The 23716-nt window shown below is 42.2% G+C and overlaps 1 protein-coding gene across 6 annotated transcripts in view; it reads left to right on the top strand.

Annotated features, from left to right (window-relative positions):
* Positions 1-23716, top strand: part of LOC105273925 (Zn finger homeodomain 2) — a 142231-nt gene that overhangs the window by 90161 nt on the left and 28354 nt on the right. Inside the window, exon 1 of one of the 6 annotated variants that reach the window (XM_011316659.1) lies at positions 14619-14675. The exons of the other annotated variants lie outside the window; for them this stretch is intronic. The gene's annotated coding sequence lies outside the window, so the exon portion shown is untranslated. Of the gene's footprint in view, positions 1-14618; positions 14676-23716 lie in introns of those variants that run through there. 6 annotated transcript variants of the gene reach the window in all.

The raw sequence follows: 23716 nt of genomic DNA, 5'->3' as shown, positions 1-23716 counted from the left end.
GGGGGGGGGAGTCAGGGGGATGTAATAGAGCCGTGGGCGGTGATACATGGGAAAGCCGAGCAGCGATATAAACTCGCCTTCAACTTATGCCAACTCTCTGATTCTACTGTTTTAAAGTAGCACATGTAATTGTCAGGTTTTTACATTGTTTCTCAAAATTTCTCCACGTCTCCCAAAAACTCTACAAATTTCTGTGTCAATCGTAAATTACAAATACTCGAACTCATTTAGCTTGAAATTCTTCGACTCGATAAATATTTGAGTAATTATGTAATTCGAAGAATAACAATGAGAATAGCAATTGAATGAAAGTGAGTAATTGTCAGGAATGACATGAATTTCACAGTGAAATGCTGTGCCGTTGAAACGATCTAGTGAATTTTCTAATGAAGCCGACATTGTTGATTTATTTGGAACGAACGGAAGTGATTGTCGATGTACCACGTGAATGCATTGTCGAAGGAAAAAAAATGAAACTGTTTGAACATCACTCCGGCGTTCAATCACCTGTCAAAACAACAGCTCAAAGTGTTATTCATAACGTTGTATATGTAACTTGGACTGTGGAGAGTGATTTTAAAATGGCCCATTCTTTTTCCGTATAATGGTTATAAGTGAGAGTGTGTGTATGCGTTCAATCTCGTAACGATTGCACAAATGACTGGACGCATGAGTTCCCTCAGCATTCGAGCGATACCGTAGAGATGCATATATAAGCCCCTGAGACTCGTCTAATTAACCCGTGTTGCTATTTCCGTAGCGTGACGTCACGTGAGCTCGTTTGCCTGGCTGTGGGCCAGCTTTTCCGCCGAACTATAAACCATATTCTCACCCACGCAACACAATTAGCCCACACTATGTGTATGCATGTGCTCTATAGAGAGCATGACCCCTTCAAATTGTTGTATCTGCATGCGCAAATGAAGATAATTCATACCCAAGTGTAATGACTCAATTTTTTTTTTATCGGTATTCAACAACTTTTATTATACCTTTTTTTCTTACACTCAATTGTTCCACGGGGAGAGAAATTCTGTTGAGAGCTCATAATCATTTTTTCATCATTTTTCACACACCATCAAAAACATGAATTTTTTTAATTTTTCAAAAATGTTGGAGTTTATTCTTCTATTGAGTTTCATAACTTCATAAAGGCGGAGAGAAATGAATAAATATTGAATGTGTTAGAAGAATGTTCAGAATTTTTCGTAGGTCTCACCGGTGCCCACGGTGAAATCGTTGCTATTTGCTTAAAAGATAAACCCGAATGTCCGGAGGGCCTCACCCGGGATCGTAAAGCGCTCGTCTATAGAGGCGAGGACATTGAAGAAACAGGGGTGTGCCAGGGTGAGTTGGATCCCCCTGGAATGAGTCTCCAGCTTGAAAATCAAACCAGCCGTGATAGAGACCTCTCGAGACGCCTCGACGTCCGCGCACCACGCACCTAGCCACAGCGTAATGAAAAACACCGCCGAGACAATCTTCCAGAACGACAAACCCAAGACGACGCACACAATCTATCCCTCTTCATTTTACATTCTTCCCATTCCTCTCAATTTTTCTCTCCCAAGTTCACTCTCCTCCAGACGCGGTGAGATCGATCGGTTGAGAAAGAAGAACAGAGCGAGAGTGAGATGATGAGGGAGAGGAAGAGAAAAAAATGTGTCGAAACCAGTCACTTTCATCCCCCATTTTATATTCTTCTTGATGCGTCGTTCACTTCAATCCCCCCTCCCCGGGGGGGTAGTGAAGCAGGAGCTAGAAGGGGGTTTGTGGGGGTTAGTGCCAGCTTTTAAAATATTCCCCCGAAACTTTTCCCAGTGTGGGTGAAACTCTCTTAAAAACTATCCCCCCAATTTTTTTTACTCCCCATCATAAATAGAATGAACTTTGAAAATGCCGGAAATTAAGGTGCAAAGACTCGGTAAAATCCCTCCTTTTTTTTTTCAACGCTTCTGATCAAACGTCTACGGTCGTTTGAAAAGCGTGAATTGAGGTACTGAGGGTTTAAAAGGACTCGTACGGCCTCCCAAGGAGAGATGAGAAGTTGCGGGAGGTTGGGGTAGGGGGTAGGAGAGAAAGACAGAGAAAGTGGGTGGCTGGGGCGGAAGTGAGTATTGATTCAGATTCAGCTAGTTAGCTATGCTCGGAGCTGCCACGTTCTTCTTGCGCAGAGCCATCCCCTTTTCTTCTTGTGCCTTGTTCTCAAACTCCTCTCACCCTCTGGCCACCCCCTGGCCACCCTCTCGCGGCTCACTCTTCTCCTCCTGACGACGTGTACGTAGATTGGGCATGTGTGGAACGTGGGGTCGGGATATGGAAAACTGGTGGGAATACTTGTGTATGTAGTCCGGGGCTGGTTTTCCCTTCCCTCACTATATTTTTACTTTATTTTCTTCGTTTTCTCGTCTTCTCCACGGAGGTGTAACAGAGGGGACTCCGTAGGAGGTGACAACCCTCTCTGCCGAACTCTCTTTGTAGATCCGGGCTTTTTCTATCCTTCGACTCCACTGTTCGCCTCCATTTCCCCATCACATCCACCCTCTCATCCTCAGTCATCCAGGGCTATACTCTTTTCTTCCTTTTCGTCAACGTTATTTCGTTGGGATATGGCACGCGCTTTTCATTTACGTCGAGATGGAACGAAATATATAGTACCAAATGCATAACGTATTCAATCGATGGAAAAGAAGACAATTCGGAATTGTTTTTGCGTATTTATTGTTTATATGTATTTCTTCAATTTTAGACTGAGAAAGATTGACGAAGACATTCGACTTTTTTAAGTGTTATATTATTACAAAGTACAGAAATACGGTAAAAATCATTATCATAATGAGGATTGGAGTTTCAAATGAGACTCAAAATAGTTTTCGTGTCTTCCCCATCGATTCCACCTTCGACTCTGAAAAAAACTTGTTATTTCATTTATCACCGTCAAATTGACGACAATATCATCGCGCTGTGTTCTCTATTCGGCAATTTTTCTCCTCCCGATCTATCTAGCATTTGAGAACATTCAGAATAAACAACGAGGATAATTGGCTGACAAACTTTTTTTACATTAATGCATGCAAATGTCTATTTCAGTGGGCACGAATATTTTTTTTCTCGCTACGAAGAGAGAAAAATACAAGTAGAATGTCAGTGATGTAGCGATGTCTATATCCAAATTCATAAATGTGACATTTGGAGGGGTTGAAAGGGGAGTGTGCACATGTATATATTTCGCAACCGCAATGTCGATGTACTCCACCCGCGTCCCCATCTTGCGGATTTTTCTCCAACCAGTGAGAGGCGTCCCGACGCCTTGGCTAATAACCCCAGCTGAGAGACTCCCGCCAAAGTTTCTTACTCTTTCCCCCAACCCCTGTTCTCCGACAAAAAGTACAAAACCAGGAGAAAAGAGAAAATTCATGAGAGAATACGTCGTGCATCTGGTACATACGTGAGATAAAAAACATGTGATAGAAAAATGGGAATATATAAGAAAAATAAAAAAAAAAAAAGAACGCAAGGCCACGCAGATTCGTTGGAGAAAAGTGTCAAGGTATAGGGAAAGAGCCCCTCGGCAAAAGACGTAGTGCGCGTTGCTTTATTGGAATATTTATGGGGGGCCAGGTATCAGACGAATTTTTATCGATCTGTTGTGTCGCGTCCAACGATATGCCTTCGGACCAACAGAGATGTTGAGATATTTATTCATAAGATTGAAGCGTTCGAGCATATAAAGTCACTGGGATCACCGGCCAGGCTGTCGCGTCACTTTGAATTTACCGTCTCGATCCTTGCCTACCCTCAGTTCAACCCCCTTTCACCCTGTGCGCCTCGCACAGGGCCCATTTCGATAAACGAAATAGCGAAGTGAATGGCACAACCGAATGATGGACCATGCAATAAATATCTAGATCAATTTTAATAAAATAAAGAGCCGTTGGATCATTGGTTTGTATGGAGTGTCCTTAAACCAGCGAATGGCTTTTCCTGCGACGTCACTGGGGAATTATTGCAATAGCTCCTATATTCCAAACTTATTGGACTTTCTTCATCCGTGAAATTTGGTGAATTGTAAGTTAAAATGAACTAAAATGAAATAATCAATTTGAGAAAAGATGTTTCTAAAAGTTTTTGAAATCTCTTAAAATGTGATAAGTTAAAATTTCCAGGGCTTCCGCCGGAAATTTCACCGAGTCCTTCATCAATTCTTTTTTTTTTCCTCGCTACTTGATAATTTATCCGCCTGACTATCTCCACCTCATCTGTCGACAGACATTCCCAAGGTGTTATTAAAAATTAGGACTAAAGATATTTGCCCCGAACATTGCAAGTCACTGGCGTTAAGTAACTGTGTTCCTCGGGGCGACCACAACAGAGGTGGCTGGCGTAATTAAAAAATTACAGGGTCGGCCCTTCCTGTATCTCTCGTTAGTTCTCGCGGGTGTGGCACAACTGGCTTTTTCGTTCATCAATGGCGCCAGGAAATGATCGGTACGCCTAAGCCCATCATTCACCCGAAACGACTCCAATTTTTTCTATAGTGTCTTATGAAAAATGTAAGAAACAACCGGCCAACTAGACGAAAAATCCCATCAAACATCGGATTGGTCACCACCGGGGAATCGTAATGACACCGATGACGGTTCATCGAATATGCGAGACAGTCATCGAGTAGTTGAACGTTTTATTAAATGACAGGTTTCATACTCGGCGGTTGGTGGCGAGTTGAAAAATAACCGAGGGAAATACAGTGAAAGAAAAAGACTGGAATATGCGTGATACACCGCGACTTCACATAGAACACGGGAACTTTAATACGCCCTGTGCATAAACCTGGGATAGATATTAAATCGACTTTGGATATACAAAGGGGAAAAGAAAAGAGAGATGCGTTTTTTACCCTTCCCTCTCTCTCTTTGCACACGAAATGCAAAAAAAAAGGGGCTGCATAAATGCATGACGGATAGTGGAAATCGCACTTAATGACACTCAATGGCGAGGCATGCAACCGCCCGTATGATACGCACCAAAGATAACCCCGGGGTACAGTTTTTCATCCGAAATACTTTTCACTTGCAATTTGTTGAAGACAAATTGATTAAACTTATTGCATTTGAAAAATTACGTCATCGTGGAATCATCGACTGCCCTGGAATCCACACCCCTGTCACCATTTTTTGTAATTTTTCCTGAACTGCCATCAGCATCCGATTATAAGCAAAATTGAAAGAAGAAAAATTCTTTTTTAAACTACCCTTTGAAGGCGTCGAGAAATGACCGCCCGAGGGATGTCACCTGGAACGTTAAAACATCCGTTTAAAAATTCGTAAAGCGAATGGTAAAGACGTGAACATAAAAATTTTGTGGTCCTTTTTGCGAGGAATATCAATTTGGGAAGGGAAATGTCAACTGGATGTCGTTGTTGGCGACATCAGCGAGAATTGGGATATACTTGAGTTACCTGAGTACTTGGGTTAATGTTGTAGGCTGTGGGAATATTAAATGGAAAAAAATGAGGGATAATTGTGTGCGCCTCGAGGCCTCTATCTGCGGCAATGCGGTAATGCAGACAGTTTAGGGCACTCGTATGCATCAACTCGCAGTGTGCAGAGAACAAATACCAAGCGCTCCGTTATATTAGCATTTAGTAATTACGTTATCGACCGAATCGGCCTGTACCGCTGGCATATCGCGCTTGTATCTACGTAACGTCCTTCGCGCCTTTCCTGGCACGCGAACTACCGGGACGGGATATATTGACTCGCGAAACTGCTAGGAATCCTTTCAAGCTCTTTTTGAATTTTTTATCGGACTTCTTCAAAATTAGTATTGATGTGGTAGGTCAAATATTCCGGAACATCAACTCCGATACGTTTTTTTAGTCTTGGAAATCGTTTAGATCATTCTTATAGAATAGATTTAAAAAATTACTTAAAATGCATTACGTTTGAAATTTTAATTCCATCCTAAAAGTTATGAAGCCATTTTTTTTCGTGTCTCCCATTCTGTTCAGAATTTGTTTTTTTAAAAAAGCGACCCCCCCCCCCTCCCCCCTTCCCCTTCACCAATGACCAAGGAAACATTTTTCTTAATGGAAGTACCATCCATTCGAAGACGTTCTCCACCTCCGGTTGGTGTACTCGAGCGGTTCATTTGTCCCCAACAGTCAGGTGTTTTGTTCGCAATTATTAGTACCCCGTAGTTTGAGGAAACCCAGGAGATCCCTTCACTCGAATTGTCCACTCTTGTTCACCTGTTCATAGCCCACCACCCCCCGTCTTTAAATTTTCCTGGGGAAGTACCCAGGAGGCAATAGAGTTTTATGACCGAGTACCTGTTACCAAGATGAACAATACCGTAGTACCAGCCCTAGACTGGTCCTTCACGCCCTCGCGTTGTTCTCGATCCATTGTCTCTCCTGAAAATCGTAAAATTTCTAAGCAAAAGAAGCAAAAAGGTGCGAACAATTGCAAATTGTACCTGACTGTGCATTCCAGGTAATGCCAAGAGTGCCAGGTGATAAATAATTTTTTACAATCGACAAGCCATTGCTTTGACATCTCCCCCAACAGGGATTTGCTCGTCCAACCCGAGGTATCTGTATACCAGCGATTTCGAGGGATACTGTCATTTCCAAAATCATGATTTCCAACATTTTTTTTAATCACCAGCGTGATATCAATATCGATTTTCTGGCGTTCAGTGCTGGTTCAGAATTTTTTTTTCTGATATTGTACGATCTGAAAATGTGGATTGTGCGTTGAGGCCAGGGTCAAGGCCACACACGCGTCCCCGATTTCCTCCTCACGTGAAGAGCGTCACTGCAACATGCCGTAGCGTCGTTACACACGAGCGTCTACACGCATCTAAACTGATATACCTCTATCTTTGGATCACTCACGTGTGTTGGCATCAACGCCATGTGGTGGTCTTGCAGACTTGCCTACCAGAACCAGTGAATGGAGGCGGGACGATCAATGACCTCCCACCTTTGTCCAGCTATACCGTCATCGCCGAGAGCACTGAGGTCTGGACTCTCTCGCAAATATGTTGGATTTCATCCAGAAGATGTTTCAATCCCATTATTCCGGCTATTTCATGAGAATATGCATTAATTTCGATTCATCCAGGGAACACTCCTCGATTTTGCCCATAAAGTGTGCCAATTTGCCAAATAATAACTTATATCTTTTTTCGTGTGGATTAGCCCTCGAAATCCGAGAGGTAAACGAAAGCCGAGTTAGAGGGTTTTCCTTATCCTCCCACTGTTTAAAATTCCCAAAAACCAAAGGATTTAAACTCAAACCCGAAACACAAAACCCTTTTGCTCTTTAAATGAAAACTGCCGTTGATCCGCGTTAATTGGCGATGGCCAGTCGCTTTCAACAGCAGATAAATACTGAATAAACAAAGGCAAAGGGGATACTGGGTACCTGCTCCGATGGAATTAGGATTACACGCCTGCGGAATAATAATGCTATAAAGGCGTGACACAGGGCACACCATCCACCACACGGGATGGACAATGGTCAGCCGGTGGCGGGTGGTTGTATTGTCCTGTCAGTTTTGGTCCTTTCGCTCCATAGACACGCTAACATGTTATATCCAGACCAGGACGCAGGTGCTTGTCCCTGTGTACTGTTGATTCCCTTCCCCCTGCACTCCCTTTAGAAGCTTCCCAAATACTGCTTTTAGCCCCCCCTCCCCCCCACACTGTACATGTCAACTGACCACCCCAGTAGGTTTTGGCAACGTCCAAATAGAAACTTGACTACTGTTCTTCGGTGCTTGTCCGAATACCAGCTTTACTGGGATCTGTTCCTTTGTGGAAATAAAATTATACGTTTCAATATTTTTCGGAGTAGTATAAAAAATTATTAAAATTATGAGCAAGTGGTCAGTTAAGGGGAATCCTGTGGCCTGCGTGTTTCAAAGACATGAAACGTTTTTTTTTTTCTCTATTTCATGCAATTTTTAGTTTTCTTGTCGTTCTTTTAAATATGCAGGAAATGAACTGGTTGTTTATTGGTGTGATAATTGTAGTCATTTTCCTTATTTTTAACACGTGCCAAGGCTTCTAAGAATACCTGATAACAAATGTCTTATTGTTTAGATATTTGAAAAAATGCTGGGCTAAAATAAGTTGCTAACTTTGAAAATCATTCATCTATCATTTCCAGATAATTATTATAATAAAGCTTTTTGTCAATTAATTCAATGAACAAATTAATTACCAAAAGTTTGAAATCATACTCCTAAAGTCCCCGATATTCAATAGGACATATTTTTTTTCATCAATCTTCCTTTGATGAAATTTTGATTGCGTTTTATAATAAATACAATTTTTCGTTTGATCAGATTTCTTCGTATTTTCAAATCACTTTAACAATATTACAGTTACAAAAAAAAACGTTTCAAAACCGTGGGTTCCCATAATTTTGTAATTTTTTCTTCAACTCTCTCTCTCTCTTCAGCTGGTCATTAGGACCTCAGTGTTGCACAGCCACACGAGAGAAATTTCCGACGCACTCTCCATCCCGCTCCCGATAATCTGACGGAAACCGGAAAGAGCGAACGGTGGAATGAGACAGATGTTGATATTCCCGAGCATAGGGACACAGAACGCCCGATTTTTAGCTTCTCGGGGTCTTCGGAGCCACTCTAATTACGACTAATTTCGTTAATTACCGTCGGTAGGTACCCGTTGAGAGGGACCCACTAATTTCTCGTGTAGTCCCGACTAATTCGGGGGTCCAACATTGTGTCTAGACTTTAAACATTCGCGCCCGTCCCACGGCCGAATTAAATTTCTAAAAACCTTTTTTTTGTTTGCCCGTCCCCGCCGCTCTGCCCCACGAATCAGCCCGGATTTTGCATTTTCCCCAATTCCTTGAGAATTCGGTCACCCCAATTAACAATTTCCCGCCGCAAAAAAAAAACAATTTTTTAACGCGATGCTAGAAGTTTCACGGTTAAACAGTCCCTCGTTTGCTGTAAAAACCCCGAAGGACAATAAACACTGGCTGGTGCCCCCCCAGGGTGGGCCTCGTTTTCTCAAACAGTACCAGCATCCCGTCCAGGTAGTCCCTCCCTCCGAAAACCTGGAGAAAAACTCAAAAAAAAGAAGCGGAAGGAATATTCATCGGTGAGGAAAATTTTTCTCAAAGGCTTATACACCCTCCCAGACCCTTAAAAGGTCCGCACATAAAAATCCCCCAGGGGTTTTCTGCCGAAAGGACAATAGTCTCCCTAAAACGCGAGTCACAAAAACGTTGAAGACAGTGTGAGAGAAACGAAAGAACAATAATTTGAGTTTTTCAATGCACAGAAGGTACCACCTGCTATAAAGTATCCCCCAGAGATGGCCATCGGTTTTTCCGTATACCTGTTGTCCACAATCGTGGAATTTGTCGCCCCGGGCGACCCCCGGTGTTCTCCACCTCCTCTAACTCAAATAAATATTCCAAAATTCATTATTAAACTTCATTTGTCGATTTTTTTTTTTCGCCTCTTAACGGTCACTAACGCTCGCCTAAACTTGTTGGGGCTGGATAAAGGTACAATGGACAGTTGTGGTTGATGAAGGGCGAGTGAGAATGAAATTCAGTGAATTCCCATTGGGCGCCTTGCTGTCTGGTCTGTCCGGTTTATACCAAAGGAAAATTCCTCTATCCAAATGAATCAGTTATAACTTGAAATTCATCCCAACTGGTTTGCAAATTATTCCCATAAAATACGACGCCTAGATCTCGTCTCCAAATTCATAAATTCAGAAGACAATCAAGTGACTCTCACGTGAAGTAAATTTCATCGAATTTTTCACACATTAAATGGACATTTTTCCTGAAGGTTTTGGAATTTGTCCGGCTAGAATGACTGCGAGCACCACGACAAGCTGTTCACCCCTGAACTCAGCATTATATTGCGCTCCACGAAAAAACAAAAAAGATAAAAACCCATCGCCTTCACTTTATCTTCGTCCACCTGACATTGATATTTTTTTCATGCACCTAAAACTACCTCCATTTCTGCCAATTACGCATTCTATGCATCGCGTGTACTATTCGGGGAATAAATTTGAAGAAAAAAAGAAACCCCTTAAATATCTAACAGCGTGCGCCGATTCCCTCGGACCTGACGCAATTGGGTGTAGTAAAAATGATGGTGTAAAAAGAAACCTAAGGGGTGAAATAAAAAAAAGGCGTTACCGCGATTGCACGCAGATACACGCGTGGATTTTTCCTTGGAAGTTGACGAGGCAGGTCGGGATCACAACATTAGAGGTCTGTTCTACTCCACATTCGTAACATACTGTCCATCTGCATGTGCAACTGTCGAGTACAGCCTTCAAACCCTGACCAGTCAACTGTGAAAATGGGGACACCATAATTATAGATTGTTGTTTTCGTGGGTCAATTTTATCGAGTCCATTGAAACCGCGTGTTTTCGAGGGGAATAGCACAATCAAGTTCCGTTGGGGCACACCGTTGTGGGGCACCATACCTGGGCACCCGCACTCCATTCAGGCCCAAAAGATTATTTTTACACGTTACACGTTTTGAGGCTGGCCTTCTGCTTCGTCCTATATAGCTCTCCCCTTCAGCATCATCGTCAAACCTCAAACGACCGACAGTGATGGCTACAATCCCTTCCTCACCTCCTGCAACCCGGAATTCCACGCGTCAGGCCCTGTCTCCATTGCATGATAAATTTACTTTTTTCATTCTCTCGGCTTCTGCATCTTCCCTGGTTAATCCCTTTGTCATATTTCGCACCCACAAAACTGGGACTATTTTTCACTCTTCTTTTTTGGGGAGGGGAAATCCAGACATCAAGAGAAAATGACTCCGAGGATTACTTCTTAAATTGAAAACACTCTCCATCACTGGGAGAGAAGTTTTCTTCCCTGCAAGGAAATTCAACGAGCAAATTCGTTGTCGAATTTCCTATTCTCAATTTCTAAATTAGTGGCATAAATTCAATATTGTCATTATTGTAATCACTAATTTCACTATGTCATCATGTACCCACTCAATAAATGCTGACAACTTAAGCTGAAAAAATTCTCGAGTTTTACTCGCAATTTTTAAAGTCATTTCTCAATAATAGATTTTCTATTCGACTTTCGAAGAGACTGAAATGTCCCTGAGGCGTCATACAAAAGTTTCAAATAATTTAAAAAACTTTGGAGAAACATTTGGCAAAAAAAATTTGATTCCTCGGAGGCGACAGGAGTCGAAGTACTCGACAACTCCATCGTTTCTCCATCACCTGCAACTGTCGTTGAAAACCACCGGTTGAGAGATGCGTGGTGGGCGCCTACCCAGGAATCACGGAGTATTTTGAAGACCCCATAAAACCAAACGGACAGACGAACTTGAAGAACATACCCATAACATTTTCAAGTTCCCTTTCCTCTCCTAGCACTTCACATCCACTCATATCCATCTCGGGTTATGCTCAAGCCTGGAATACGTCTTTCTTCCTCACTTCACCACCGAGTAACACACAAAAGTGAGAGAAAATATGTACTAGAATCCCATAACACGTCTCCCATCCCACAAAAGCAAACGCTGCAAAACTTACCTCCTATGAAACCCTCGGTGAGATCATTTGCATTTCAGAATCTTTCGCGCGTCGATTTACAGCTCGTGCAATTCAACCGTCAGTTTGCTCCACGACTCATGACCATATAGTTAACCGGTGCATAAAACTAAAAAGTTTAAAGCAGTTGAGTCTGTGGAAAAGCATCTCTCGTCAAAAAATCACCGGAGTCATTTCTCATTATTGATGATCCCTCGTGTTATTCTATTTCACGATTCGACATCCTGCGCACATTTGTCTCCAAAAAAATCCAAGAAAAATGCAGAAGTCCCCTGGACAATGAACTGCGCTACCTTTTCATCCCTCCATTTTTCCACTATTCTTCTCATTCTCAATTTTTTTTTTCTTTCATTCTTCTTTATTCCCCGTTCCCTCGTGACAACGACCGGGTCATGAGTCGGCATCAAACCATCAGAAAAACGGAAGAAGGCACCCAAAAACCCGGCGAGACTCACTTTACGAGTTTCCCTCCTCCACCAGCTATGGGACACCTGGTCGAAGGCCATCCGCGTATACACCGGAATTCCGAAAGTGCAGTAAAACCCGTGACAGACCATTACTATCTCTCTTTCTCCCGTTCCAGTGAAAATATTGAAGAGAGAGGACATCTGATGCTTATATCCCCGTTCCAGGTCCATTCACGAAAACCTTGGAATCCCTCCCCACCATTCAGCCCCTCCTCCCCTTCTTTCCCTTTGGTTTTGGTACAAAGTGCCTTGACCTAGCCTCCGGCTTGACCATCCGGCGGGTGGAAAAAATTTCAAAACAATTGAGAAATTTGTAACGCGCACCGGAGACAAGAGGTTGCCAAACCCTGGGGGGAGAGGCCAACGGATGGATCCAACGGGACAGTCTCGTTTTTCCCGGAGTACAACGGAAAAGTGAATGAAAAAAAGAAAAATGGAAGAGAAGTTTCGTTGGCATCAGTACTCTAGGGGTAGAGTCGCGATGGTGACGGTCTCCGAGCTTATTAAAAAAGGGACTAGACGGAATGCGTCGGAGGACCGTTCTACCCTCTTTCCAACCCCTCTTCACCCTCACAGCGAGATAAAGTTTTCAGGGAAACGCGTGTGTGTGTCTGGCGGCTCGAGGGGATCATCTTCCGTCATAATGATTTTTCTTTAGCCTCAACGAATACTCACTGAAACCCTAACCTATTTTATCGAAATCCCAAAAAACTACTTAATCATTGCCTCCATCCTTATTGATCCATCGAATCTGAAAACTGAAAAAAAAAAACAATTTTCCAGAAGAAAATCCCCGGAACAATCAGCAACCCATTCAATTCTCACATCTCATATGAAAGCTTCCGGAAAAAATCAATCTAAGGCGTCCACGTATCCACACCGGAAAAGAAAAAAATGAACAGAATGAAAAAGATTGAGAACAGGAAATCCATGATCTTCGCTCTCGAATCGTCCACCTCGGTATTTCGTTGTGGCGATATGCCTGGTGGGAGTATCTCGTCCTCGAGAAGGAAAGATTACCGGCTAGATATCCTGCAAGTTCCGGTACCGATGGGCTCTAGTGAAAACCTCGCGACACCGGCGACCCCTAGTCATCTCCCGCGCTCATCGGGAGTTGGAGTGGTGGTGAAGAAAAAAAATATGAAAAATGGGGGATGAGGGGAGGATAGGATGAAAACGAAAAGTACAAGGAAAACTCGTTGGCGGGGGAGGTAAGGCTGTGGAAGATACCCTCTCTTGACCGTTTATTCGCGAGTTGAGGAGAATTCACGAAGAGCCGATGCGGCCTGTGTACCGAGTCGGCGTTCTTGCATGGTTCGTTCAAGTCCCGCCCATCAGGTCTCTTCGACTCCGCCCACCCTTATCCCCACCACTTGCTCACTTATGCTCCGGTGTTACGGCGCATGGCGCACGGAGTGGGGGCAATCTGGTGAGAAAAGAGGGGTGGAAGGCTAGGCGCGGAGGGGCGGGGAGTCGACAGTTCGGCAGCGCGACCCGACGTGGGCACTTCGCTGTCCGGCCTTTCTTCATTAAAATATATTCCGTACATACTCACGACCGTTTGTCGTGTGGCCTCGCGATTTCAAATCCACGAGAGTAACAACGCGCGCGTCCACAGGCCACCAGTATTCTTCACAACTGTTTTTTCGAAAAAATAATAATAATAATAATAAACAAACGTTTAAATAATTGTATATGTAATTAAATGTTGAATTGAAGCCTTTATTAATTAACGGAGTAACGAGAATTCGCGCTGTTTTATCCTGACAACGCCTGTATTCTGATAACAACGATAAACAGTGCCATCGCGAATCTCAAGAGAACGGAGACAAGTTTTTAGCTTTTCTTTTGATTTTATTTAGTTGAAGAATTTTTATCCACGAACATTCCAATCACTGAGGACTACGTCGACTGCTGATATCAAGGATCATCATTTTAATCTTGAAAAAGTGCGTGGTGATGATTTATTGTAAAATCCACTTTTGAAAGTGTCATTAATATTGTTTTTCAATTTAAGAGGAATTTTACGTTCGACAAAACCAAGTGTGTGACTTTGCGAACGTGATTGAATTATTGTTGTGATCACTGCTGTTATACGTGATCGCAAATTAAATTTCTTTTCTTAATGATTAATAATTGGGGTTCTCCGATCTTGTTTGATTGATCTCAAGTGAATTGCCTGATGAATTAATCCCATTTGTTCAAATTTCAAAACAAATCAACCACCCCCTGCCTTCATTCTGGTTCCTATTTTCAAAAAAATATATATATTATATTCGAGGTCTCAATGATTTTATCGTCGTAGTGTATTTGAGATTCATGTGAGACGTGTAATTGTGTCATGGAGCAAATCGATTGAGGATTAAACGAAAATACTGTATCCTCACTCGGATAATTGGAGCAAGTAAGGGACTGTTGCCTCTTGTGTTCCTTCTACTCCATTTGAAAACGTGCACAATCTACCATTGAGTGTTAAAAAACTCAAGGAGGTGTGATTATCAAAATAATAAAGAGGAGAAACATCGATAAATAATAGTGAATAAATCAATAGGAAAAGTGCGATCGCTGACTACGAGGAAACTGGAAGCTTACGGGATATGAACCCAGGTATGTGAAGTGTTTGACCCCAAAAAATTGTGCGTGATAGTGATAAGTTATTCTCCCGAATGCACCGAGATAAATAAACCCACGGAAAATCGTAAAAATCCCTTAAAGCCAAAGTGACGGTTTCGTGGAATGAAGTATGTGCAATATGTTTGCTCTTGCGTTCTTGCTGACCCCTTGCACTGTAAATCCCTCCCGAGATGAAAAAAAAAATGGATATGTGTACCCGTGCCCTCGCGGAAGTCATGAAACGCGTGCGGCACGTCAGATTTTGATCTCAACGAGATAAGGAAAAACCGGTAGGCCTCTCTTTCACATCGACTGCGGCTCGTGTGGCACGTGATATCGCATATCCGTGATTAACCATCAACAGTCAATAGTTGTTTACAAACACATTCCCACTGGTTGTTCGGAAAACTCGAAAAGATAAATCTTAGAAAATGAAAAGCCAGCTCGAAATATAAACACACTGAATCATCACACCACCGTGATCGCTATTTCCAGTGGAATCTCTATTTCCCAATAATTCGCGATATGTCCATGTACGACAGTAAATCGTGAAGAGCTTACCTTTTCAATTCCACCATTCTGGTATTCAAGTACACTAACCCGGTGTCCCCGTTGGCCAATTAAAATCCCCTTCACGTGAAACTCTGCAAACTCACAAAACTCAGCCGGTCTTCTCAACAAATTTTCGCAATACCTCCACTCCTTCCGAAAGCTAATTAGAACAACAAACTTAGTTTTGCCTCGTTCTAAAAAAAAAACTCGCGATGATGTCGCAACACCGTGCGCTCTAATTGCGAAAATACATTGAATAGTGTCGATACGGTTAACGCAGTTTTCGAAAAAAATACATCTAATCACGTGTTCTCGTGAAGGTTGTTTAATAAAAATTTCACCCCGATCATTTCACGTGTTTTATTTACTCCAATGGCAAATGATTGTTTGTGTGACAGCTTGTGGGAAGTTGAATTGCAAGAGACTCTCAGACACGCGCTGGGGTATAACATTTTGTTTAGTGGATATTCCTGTATACCACACGCGCTCAGAAAGAGGTTCATCCGTCGGATGCTCGCGTTGAAGTCTCCCGTGACACGCAATGTGTACACCAATCGCTTTTTCATCACTCCCTCAAGTATCACGTTATATTTTCGCCTTTGGTGACTTTGTTGGCCGCATTACTTGAAAATGTACGCCACACGAGTCCTCTAGAACGTACCCCAAATCGTGAATACAATATTCATCCCCTGGACTATTCAAATCGAAGGACCAAGGCGCGTGTCGACAACTCGAAGAAATGTGTTTTACCATTTACCATTTACCAACGCGGAGGGTTGGAGGGTGGAGGAATGAATGATAAATATAAAATTATGCATTCCAATGGTGAAAAAAGAAGAAAGGGTTTAAAGTTTGAGACGTGTGTGTTACGTGTGCCGATTGAAAATGTTCTCAGAGCGTGTGGCTTATATGTCTATGAATTATAAGTGGTAAATCCAAGTTCACTCGCTACCGGCAGCCGTTTTATGTCAACATCCAATGCACTTTATTATCATAACACGGGTTTATTGTTCACGACAAGTGACTGGGGATGCGATTTGTCACATTGTCATCGAATTGCGTTTTTAATTGCTTTGAAAATGCCACGACCGGTGGATCGTCATTTTTTCTCCACAGAGAGCAACCCTTTTTTCCGCATTCGATCGTAATATTCCAATAGATTTTATTGCTAATAACAGCTCTTAAAGAAACTGATTCTAGGGATGTCAAAAGTGTCAATGAGTATTCATTCATTATCTTTTTGTTCAATTTCACTAGATAAAGTGTGCGAACGAATGGTTTGATGTTTTTTTCTCATTATTCCAATGTGTGATTTTCAGTGATAATGACAGGTGAACGGCTCTGAATTGATTATCGAAGGTTAAAAATTGTTTGAATCAACTCTCAAATATTTTGTCCCTGTCCTATTTTCAGTTTGTCTCTTCCTGTTTATTTTGCAATAGCGTTTTACGACATTTTTTCGTGATTCGCGGAGACCGCAAGAAGGCAAACAAAAATGGTTAACGCTTAAGAATAAATGAGAAACTACGCAGTAGCTCTCTTTCTTTGCCCCATCTTTTGAGCTCTAAAACGATAGAATGACGTTTCAAATTGATTGAGAGCTATACCGGAGACTGTCAACGGTTCCCTCATTATTTCTCCCCACTACACCACTCATTCTTTCGGGTGTGAAGTATTGAGTGGCATTCGCGCGAGTTCAGTTTGTATGGCTGGCTTTATGTTGACACAATGTCGTTTATTATCCTAATCTATTATCACGGCTCACACAAGCGCGTGCTTTACGGTGACCATTGGTTGACAAGTACGCGAAACCCGCACTGTCTCCAACCCCGAGCCCCCAAAAGCCAGAAACCAAAAAAAAAAAAAAGGAAAACTCGAAAAACTCGGAAAACCGTTGAACAGTTATTTTCCTATTTTACCTACCCGTTTTTAATCGCACATCATAAAATCGCTAAGATAAACCTGCAAAAGAAGAAAACGCGCAGTGCCTTATCCATCACTGTCCTGAATATCATTGCCGTGTGTTTGACACCGGAGCAACTGTTTTTTTCACCTGATTTATATTTCTCCCGTAAAACACCAATTTAACCCATTCTGATAGTGATTTTATTTGATAATTAACCCTCATTCTGGGAGAACCCTGGCGTCGACTCTACATGGCCTTATCCAAGAGTGATCATTAGTGGACTTAATTATATATCATACCAGCTGATTATTCCAACATTCCTTTCGTTTCTATATCGCTCAAAGATATAAACCCCCCAACGTAGAAAGGCGCAAACTTATAAGGTGGGGAAGAGCGCGCGCGTGAATCGCTATAAACCAGAGTATCTCTCTCCCCTTTCTATATCACATGCAATTCAATCCCATCTGCTATCTCCCTCTTTTGCCGATGGTTTTTTTTTTTTAAAAAAAGACCACCATATATTCCCCGCCCTCTTCCCACGAGGTAACTCCCGATCGTAAAGATCGACTTTGTCGTTCGAAACTGGTTTACTTCCACCGTACCACACACTCTTTCAACTTTTAGAGTCAATGACACACGATATACGACCGATGTGTGCGTATCTCCCCAGCTCCCCTCCTTCTTACTCTTCTGTGGACATTTTTACTTGACCATTTGTGTATAGACCATACGTTTGAATTTCGTGGAAAGCATATAATCGAATAATAAACCTCAATTTCTCCGAGGTTAAACGTGCCTCGTTTACCGTACATAACCCATTGGACACAGGCACCAGTCGCATAAAGATCACAAATTAATTCTTGATGGTTAAATGCATAAACAACTAACGAATTGACAGCTTCGCGTTGATATAGCTCATGATTTTTTTCCCCTCTGTTATGAGGTTCTAAGGTTTTTGGAAGTTTTGTTAAGAAGGGTGAAATAGTTCCTTCATGTATATATTTTTCACCAGACAAAAATTCCGTTGTCGTTATTTATTCAATTCTGGATACATTTTCTATATGAATATTAATTCGCGGACTTCAGAGCGAAAAGTTGGGAAGAAATTTACTTGTCAGAAGTATTGTGTCTCCTCAAGTAGATCGAACATGAGTTGGACTTGAAACGACCGAACTTCAGTTTGATACATGCGTAGAGTACCTCACTTGAGACTTTTCTAAATTAAATTGAATAATTTCCATTTGAAAATTTCCATTCTTAAAAAATATGGACACTTTGAAAACAAAGTCCCTCAAATTCTGTTCCCAACATTTTCTAAATCATAAAAGAGAGAAAATAACTGCAGCCGGACATTTTGTTGTTGGGCAGTGCTCATTAGCATGACCAAACGTGCTCAAATCAAGTATAAACAGATGCTCCCAGTGACCCAAGCTGAGTTCTGATAAAACACGAACATGTCCACGACATCGCTCACTCCGTCTCCGACATTCCCGGCTGATCGAATTATCCCGCCGTCAATTCCCACGTTGTTAACCGAAATTCCGGGATTGTTTGAAAATATATTGAGGCCTCGTTGAGTTATACCCGTTATCGATGAAAACACCCAAAATTTATGATTACTCGTGAGCAATAGAATTGGGACAAGCATTAGCCGATAAACCACCGGCATCAATCGTGACAGGTTATGATTCGTCCGAACTTAATGACCGAGGCCCGGACGGTACCTGTCTTGTCATGCCTCACAGAAAGAATTTAATTAAAGACAACAAGAAAAAGTAGAATTACAGGAGAGAGGGAGAGAGGGAGAGAGAGAAAAAAAATTGTTTGAATTCAAGTTTGACATGAATTGACTATTAATAGCCCGGCTGCGAGTCATGCCGGCATTAATCGGCATGTCGTTACCCGTCTGAACGTGCGCGTGTACCGCATAGAAACAATATTTTACGTACCTCTCCAATAGCTCAAGCGACAATAGTGCACTCGGATTTTCTACGCTCCACAGGGTCGTGTTCTTATTCGATCCGGTAATTCACGATAAATCTGCGACGTCCATTTTCTGACAGACGAGACACACGGATATACAAATTCTCCATGGATCTCGGGTCAAACAAATGCCCGAGGGTAATTGAATAATAAATCGAAAAGTTTAATGAAAATAAGGTGAAAAAAAAGAATGAACCTCAACCGTTTTTCTACGATATAAAGCAGTGACAGGCAATCGGAGGTATCTTTTATCTTTGATAGTGTACTTGAGACTTGTCGGACAGATCTATGGTGTATTTCAACGGCGTGTGACAGAAATTTCCACTCTTGGCGCTCCGGTTTGACGCATGCTCTCTCGAATTGTCGATTTGATTTTAAAAATCGGATAACTGAAATTCTCGTTAAATCAGAGAACAGAATGCAAACATATCCCTTCATAAATAACAATTGATCGATTTTCCTCGTTGCCAATCGAATTTGCTGTTGCTAGACGCTGGTAGATAATGATTAAGTGTATGGAGGAGGTCACCATAATAGCTACAACAGTAGCTCACGACAATCTGCGACTTAGGGGGGTTCTAAACCGTTGTATAACAACGTGAAATGCGCGTTCCACGATCTCACAAGCTCACGAGACAGGCGTACGCCTAATGAATGCCCCCTTGTGCACGAAGAGAAGACAGATACCGTTTCGAGCAAATTAATCCGACTGACTAACGAATCAACTTGATTTGAATATTTTTTCTCCTCATTTCGTTTTTTTTCTCGTCTTCGCCCTCGCGAAATACCAAATTATTTAAAAATTTGTCTACCAAATAAAATCAGGGTATCAAACCCCTTTCCTCTTCATTTTACAATATCTGAGGGACTTCGAAATTATTCTTAACCCCCCATAATTCTCCGTAACCGGGGACAAGTACTTTTTCCATTCGCTGCACATTACTCCACCCTGTCATTTTCATCCTCCTCACCTGGGTCAGTAATTCGTCGGAATTCCTTCAATTTTTTGTCTCGTCTCCTCGTTCAGTCCATTCTCTATGCCCCTAACGATTTTAATCCTCAGATTAAGCCCCCCTCTACTCACCCCGCGACTCCCGTGAGTATATTCCATGAAACATGCGCGCGCATACATGTGACGGCTATTGCCGGGAGACCCAACAGTGGTCCCAACGGACAATGGGTCCTGATTGCGGATTAGGGATTAAAAGAGACAAAAGACCAAGGTGAGCTACAGTTTCGTAAATAAATAAGAACGCCACCCGGCCTCTGTCACTCTCGACACTACAAAGTAGTTGATTTTTTTTTTTTTTCATCCATCTTTTTTAACTCCTCCGTCCAGTTTGTTAATTTTATTTCACTCGATTCGTTTCGTTGGTCTCTCGCGGGTGGCAAGAGATATTTTAATTGATAACGGGTTTTATCCGTCGATGAATTATGCCTCTTCTGCGCCGGGGGGCTGGAGAGAGGGTGGGTGGGGGTATATGGGGGTGGGCCCTAGTGTGAATCAGCGGGGAGGGATAGGGGAATTAAGTGGAAAGGGAGGAAAGGGGGGGTGGAATCGTCGCCGGTGGTGGCACTGAGGACTCTAGTGCGTGCTGGTTTGTAGACCGCGATGAGATTTCTAGATAAGATGTGTCCAGGTTGGTAGATAGCCACTGGCCTCCAACGATTGACGTGCAAACCCCCCGCCAAAAGTTCCCTCTGAGCCATTCGCCTCCCTCACACCTCCAATAACGCAATACTGAGTCGTTACTTATTGATATTGTGCAGTTTGATTTTTTTTTTCTTTTTAGAGATTGTTGGGAGGATTTTTCCACGTAGATGGGTAGATGTCCATGGAAGGCGCCAATGGAACGTTTTTTGGGGCTTTTCTCTCTGACACTCAAATTCTATCCTCCACTTATACCCAGCACTTTGTCTTCACCTCCTAAAGAGCATGCATATCTCGGGAGATTTTTTTTTCTCAGCTCCAGGCATTTTGGATCGCCTATACACATTTCGGTGACTTAATCTCTTGGACACGTACAGACGTCCCGGTACGAATTCGGTGTGGGCGATGCGTACGAACATACGCCACACCTCGCGCATATTTGGACAGTGATGAGGAGACATAATACTCACACCGATGGACGGATGTTGGTTGAGTGCTGGGGAGCAAAAAAAAAGGCGAGAAAGACCTCGAGGGCTTTGAATACACGTGTCATTGGATTCAGTACATATTTCATTATTCTTTGATCCTGGGGTAATGATCGAACGATCGTTTTGCGTCGCGTGTCGGTTAACTTTCAATTTGTGCACTTTATGAAGTGCAAAAATACCCTCAATCATCCCCCTCATCCTCGGTGCACGCAATCACAACGGGGGCATTCAATTGGTTACTGAAGTTTTCGAATATAGTCGTATTTGGATGAGAAATCCATTCGATGTGACGTGGGATTAATCAGTGTTTTGCATTTGATGTCGCGATTTGTGGGTTATTACAGAGGAGTTTTGTTTGGAAACTTTCAGCAGAGAGTTCAGGTCTGAGTGATTCATTATTCAAATCGGATCATCCTTAAATTTGGTTTATTTTGGGGATTAAGTCTTATTGAATTGCAGCGTTTATGGGAATTTTGAGATATTTAGTGGGATTGTCGGAATATGTCAGCATTAATTTGGCGGTTCTTCTCATTCCCATAATAATGTTCGATATTGCTAAACGTTCCAAGAGTCTACAAGTTAAAAAAAATATATATATATATATATACACCGCTTTTAAATTTCCCAATAAATATTCAACATCTTTATTAATTATAGAATAATTAAATTCCATAATTTCTTCGAAATATCATCGTAAATTTAAAGAATTAAATCATTATACATGGAACAGCTTCTGCGAGGTCTGAAAAAAGTGAAAAAAAGAAAAAATAATTTTCCATCAAATGCTCGAACTCTAGTAAACTTATAAAATCCCACGGCAGGTCGTCTCCCACGCACTGGTAGGTGGTAAAAATAAAGACAAACCACTCGGGGGTTGTATATTCCCGGTGAAACGTCATGTTTCAACGAATAAGTGACGTGCGACGAGTTACCGATAGCCTTGAGGTGTCCGTCGGTGATTTAAAAGACGAGCTTGCGACGTGTCGCCGGTATGCCGATTGCAGGTCGGCCTGTTGCCGAACTAGTTTTTGCCCCCTCGAGGTAAAACGTGATCCTGGACTCCTGGCCAATCCCAAGTCCCTCTCGATTCCCCTCGTGCAACTGTCCTCAACTATCGCCACCATGCTGTCCCTCTCCCCGTGAAGAATCGAGTCAAAGAATCGAGGGATTTTACACAACTACAATCTCCTTACACATTCTCATCTTCTTTATCTCCTACACTGATACCTCCACCACTTTAATCCCCATTTTTCTTTACTCCGCACCGGTGAATATGCACAAGTACTTTCCTCGGGGTACTATCTCGCGTGCAATTGTACTCGCGTCGCTTATTAGGATCGTACCCGCTAAAGTACAGACGCGCCTCGACGCTCAATCCTCCTGCAGGAGTCTATACTTAACAAAGTCACTTTGTAAACCTTCACACCATCCGATTCTCCGAACACTATCTACGTGTTCATTTCAAGGAATATTCACGTTTCAAGAAATGCATTATGTGCAGATCAATAAATTCAGGGGTTTAGTGTGTTACGCAGGTTCAACATGCGGCCGAGAAATTCTCACGGGGACTTTTTAGTCATTCACTGAGATTCTTTGATACGATGTTATTGTTAAAGTGGTATTCGTCCACATATGCCAATTGAAGAGGAATAATATTTTGACACTCCTCAATGTATTTCTATTTTTCTGATTAATTAGATAAATTGGCAACGCCAAATTGCATAAAGATTTGTTCCTTTGTTAGGTATTAATTCGGAATTGAGATTTACATTTTAAATTTGCAAAAAAAATGACAAATTGAATACTCACCAGAACGTTCATAATGAAAAAAGAGGTATACAGTGGAACATTACACGAAATATGACACGGGTCTATAAGAGCGATTGATATTGAAGACGATTCGAAAAGTAAATCTGATATCCGCTAAATCAAGGGGTCAGGGGAACCCCATCCCTCGCCCTCCCCTCTCTCCCCCAAATATTTGATCCACCCACAAGATCTGTCGGCACCCGATTGCCGTAAATAGATAAAACATAACTAAAAGTAGATCTCCAAAATTTTCAACGTCAATTCTGGGTAATGGAATTTGGCAGGCGATAAAAATTCAACGAGTCATCGTCATCTTCCCCTCCGGCTTGCGCTCGCATTATCGAAATGTAATTCCAAGGATGGTCACAAAATCAGAATAAATCACTGTTTATCCGGTGGCATTCCCCTTTCCAACCTTTGGTGAAAATGATACGACTGTGGTACGGCCGTTAGCTGTAAATTACTTTGTACGGGCGTTAGTTCTCCTTCCGTTGAGGAGGAGCCAGCAGAGGATACGTATACGGTATCCGTGGGAGTCGATTTATACTCTGCGCGCGCTTCTCTGTGTACACATGCTGCACTGAATTCAATGAAGCTATAAAATTTTCGTCATGTCTCCCGAGAGAGAGAGAGAGAGAGAGAGAGA

Source organism: Fopius arisanus, unplaced genomic scaffold (assembly GCF_000806365.1).
Source record: "Fopius arisanus strain USDA-PBARC FA_bdor unplaced genomic scaffold, ASM80636v1 scaffold00008, whole genome shotgun sequence".
NCBI classification, from domain to species: domain Eukaryota; kingdom Metazoa; phylum Arthropoda; class Insecta; order Hymenoptera; family Braconidae; genus Fopius; species Fopius arisanus.
The sequence above is the reverse complement of the archived record's forward strand: the minus strand, read 5'-3'. Positions and strand labels throughout refer to the sequence as shown.